General features: G+C 30.0%; 1 long non-coding RNA gene across 1 annotated transcript; it reads left to right on the top strand.

Annotated features, from left to right (window-relative positions):
* The first annotated feature begins 2,022 nt into the window (after positions 1-2,022).
* On the top strand, positions 2,023-3,093 carry LOC145011848 (uncharacterized). The gene is made up of 2 exons (XR_013664289.1): positions 2,023-2,625; positions 2,730-3,093. It is a non-coding gene; the product is annotated as an uncharacterized LOC145011848 (long non-coding RNA).
* The last annotated feature ends 1,294 nt before the right edge of the window (positions 3,094-4,387 follow it).

The raw sequence follows: 4,387 nt of genomic DNA, 5'->3' as shown, positions 1-4,387 counted from the left end.
AGAACTTTTTCTATTTTTGTAATGCCCCAAAACCAATGTAAAAATTTTCAAATCTTAAACAGAATTCAAAGTCATTTCATAAAAGTTAAACATCATAAAAATAGTAGTTTCATAAAGTGGAATCAAAATCAGAGTATCAGATCATATCATATCTCAAGTTATGGAATCTACTGGATAATGTGTGTTGTCATGCCTTCGTCTTGCCCTGATCCTGAGATGTACCCAAAACATTTAAATTTATAAATGTAAGTCAAAGCTTAGTGCGTTCCCCAAAGTATCACATACAATTAATAAATAAGACAACTACATGTTATCAGCAGCCCTATGGGTTATTAGCAACCCTATGGGCTATCAGCAACTCAATTACAACAAATTAAGTTATCAGCAACCTCGAGGTATCAACAACTCACATATAACAAGTTGGGTTATCAACAACCCTGAGCTATCGACAACCCACACACAACACACTATAAAAGAACACATTGAGAAAACTCAACTCACAGACAAAGCATAAGCCTGTACAGCTCACGACACATAAAGGCAGGGTCAATGCCAACCTATACACGTATTCCAAGGTCAATTCTCAGCATATGACTGAAAATCCTCACATTTTACCCAGAGTCAAACCTAATCCAAAATTCAATAGTTAATAGTCAACTCAGCATACCACCATATCGTGGTAAGACCCTTGCCATGTCATGGTCTAAAATAGGTCAATCGTGATCCTCAAGCCTGTCACGTCGTGACCAATTTCTTGTCACGTCATGGTAAAGATAAAACAGTCGCGATACATTGCTCACCATCTCGTGGCCGGCTCCTGGCTGCGCCGTGGTTTGCCTTAAGTGCTTAATTCTTTAAGACCAACGGTTGAACTTTCCAGAAGGCTTAATCATGGCAAGAGGAGCCATAAAAACCCTAACTTTATGAAGTTAAACACCCTATTCAAGCCCTACTCCATTTTAGGTTAAAAAGGGCACAAATAAGATCTTGTCTCATTGCCTGTCTCCAAAACACTGATTGGCTTTAGATCCAAAAAATAAAACACTCTCGGGTAACATAATATTGATAAAGTTGCAAGTGTTATCTAGAGTCCTTCTCTCTACTTTCACCAAAACCATAAAAGAGACCAAAAAGCTTAAATTGTGCTAGATCTAAGAAGTTAAACCATCAAGATAGAGATTTAAACACTTACAAAGGTCCAAAAGATGCACAAGATACTGGACCTCTTCAAGAATCACTTCACAAGCTCCAAGGGATGATACTCTTCTTCCAATAATGCTACCAAACACACCAAGAATTCTTAGAGAAGAAAAATGAGGCTAGGTTTTTGCGTTTTTGCGGGAATGCTTCCGGAGGGATTGAAGTTGGGTTGAAGGAAGCCCTAACCCCATCATTCCTTAAATAGAGCTAAAAAACCGAGCCCTACGATTTTGGGCTTATGACGGCGCAACACTGCGAGATAAATAGACACCATGTTGTGGTGACAAGCCAATCACCACGCCATTGTTTGGACTAAAGGACCAAATCCAACTTTTGACTTAACAATCAAGATATAAGTTCATATCAGGGTTTAGATGTTAGAATTTTAAAATTAATAAACTTTTAATAAATATAAATAAAATCTTATGGTAAAATACTTTTTTTTTGTTTAATTTATAAGGACTAAAGACACAATAAAATTACTTAAAAAAATCACATCTACAATTATATAAATGTTTGTCGTTGTTTGGGCTAAAGGACCAAATCTAACTTTTGACTTAACACTCAAGATATAAGTTCAAGTTATAATTTTAAACTTAATAAACTTTTAATAAATATAAATTAAATCTTATGGGTAAAATAGTTTTTTTTTTTTTTTTTTTTTTTTTTTAATTTATAAGGACTAAAGACACAATAAAATTACTTAAAAAAGATCACATCTATAATTATATAAAACTTTTGGACTTTACCAACAAAATGACAAACTATATGTCCTACTTTTGCAATTTTCTCTATGTTTTATGTTTTTAGGGTTGATTGACGGAGACTCCTATATTTATTTTACTACCACGCAGTACACCTCCTTTAAAAGATAGATGAATGCAACGAATCTGAGCCATCCAACTTAGTGGCAGCCCTCCACTCATTTCGTTATGATTTTCTTTTCTTTCCCTAGTCTACCATATTTCTTATTACCCAGATCTGTTTTGCATTCACCAACTCATTAGACACTTACAAAGTCAAATTTTCGTAATCTCTTACAGGAAATTAGACCTGGTTTTCTGAATTTGTTTGCTTTTAAGTTCAAATTAACTCTTATTTGATTCGATTTGTTGGAAAGCATCTGGATTTCATTGAATTTGATTTCCTGTAAAAAGCAACAAATCTCAGATCTGAGTTCGATGACTTCTGTTGCTAATAAGAGTTCTGGTTTTATTCCATATGTGATAAATGGGTGCATATTTGACCAATTTGTTTTAGATGGAGACATGCACATGCTTGCTGTAAATATATATCTCGATGTGTTCTTGAGTTTCAGAATTACAGATATCCGTATATTTCAAGAATTTCTAAGAATTTATCAAACTGGATAAGTTCTCTTGAAATGCGTTACGAAGAATACAAAATAAAATACATAATCCAAAGGTAATTTTGTTTATTCTGGTCTATATATCTTATAGTTTTACTTTTAAATTTTTGGAATTTTTTTGATTTGCTTTTGATGTTTACCATTGTTTTGATTTGTGTAGGTCATGAATCAAAGTGTATCAAAGAAATTAAAATACGAAGTGGTTAAGAATATAAAGAATATAAAGATTTATAGCTAATTAATTTGAATCAAAGTCTATCAAAGAAATTATTGAAAGACTCTTGACCTGAAGTAAGAAAGAAATGTAATTTTTTTTAACTATAGAAAAAAGCTAATGTTGTATAGCTTGGATTTTTTTGTTGGATTTGTTTTATTTTACAAATTGTGTATTCCTCTACTTTTAAATCATTTAGAATTATGTTATGTTTATATTATATAGTTATTCTAGATTGTATTGTTATGAGACATAGTTTTTAGAATGTTCTTTGGATTGTGTTGGATTTGAATTCATAGGTTTACGCATATACATTCGGGTTTATTTTCGTTGGATTTGTTTTATTTTACAGTATTCCTCTACTTTTAAATCATTTTGAATTATGTTATGTTTATATTATATAGTTATTCTAGATTGTTGTGTTGTTATGAGACATAGTTTTTAGAATGTTCTTTGGATAGTATTGGATTTGAATTCATAGGTTTACGCATATACAATCGGGTTTATTCAAAATCATCACTGATGCAACACCCTAATCCATTTTACCCTCAATATCATCTACTTTCTAAATGCTTCGAATGAATAGCAAAGTTCAATTTTCTTAATACGGTAAATAATAAATAATAATAATAACAGTTTTTAATAGTTGAATTTTCTTAATACGGTAAATAATAAATAATAATAATAACATTTAATGGTTCTTAATATTAATAGAATATTCCTATAAATAGCAAAGTTGAAAAACAAAATAAAAAATAACGGTTAATATGGTTTTTTACGTGTGTTTAAGTTCCAAATATTGGCACTTCGACTCAATGGAGTCGTACAAAGAGCGTTGAACATCACATCACTCATGGTCTTATCTAATACAATGTAGACGAGAGAAATCTGTAACAATTTATTGAGCTTCATAGAAAACATCGGCATCACCCTTGACCTTATATATGCTTAGCTCAACCACTTCCCACTCCCTTCTATCAATGAAGGGTCAAACATTAAATAAAACTTGTTAATAAGGATTTTATTCGCAAAATATTCTTTTATGTACTAAAGTTATGATTGGCACGGTATATATTTTTTTTGAGATTTTTTTAGGTTGTAAAAAATAGCCTTTAAATTAGTTTATAAGATATCAATAAAAAACTTCAAACTATTGTATCAACAAGCTTAAAGAGTTTTTTTTTTTTTTTTTTTTTTTTTTTTTTTTTTTTTTTTTTTTCCAAATATATTCTTATTTAATAATAATTATAAATTATTATCCATGTTAATTCCTAATTTAAATTTTAAAAGTTAAATAAAAATCATTATCCGTGTTAATTCCTAATTTAAATTTTAAAAGTTAGGTCATCTCCTTTAAATTTTTTCTTTGAATGACAGTAACTGTCTCTTTTAAACTTTTTCTTAACTAGGTATGAGACCCGTGTACTACACGGGTTTATTAAAAATAAAAATTGAATATCAATATTTAAATTTTAAATTTAAATTAATATTTAATATCAATATCAATTTTAGAGCTCTCATTAATTACGACATTTATTACATTATAAATATATCAATTCTTTTTCAATGAAGCATTTATTTCTCTCAATATTGTAACCGAAATA

Source organism: Lactuca saligna, chromosome 8, assembly GCF_052625555.1.
Source record: "Lactuca saligna cultivar CGN05327 chromosome 8, ASM5262555v1, whole genome shotgun sequence".
In the NCBI taxonomy this organism is placed as follows: Eukaryota; Viridiplantae; Streptophyta; class Magnoliopsida; order Asterales; family Asteraceae; genus Lactuca; species Lactuca saligna.
The sequence above is the reverse complement of the archived record's forward strand: the minus strand, read 5'-3'. Positions and strand labels throughout refer to the sequence as shown.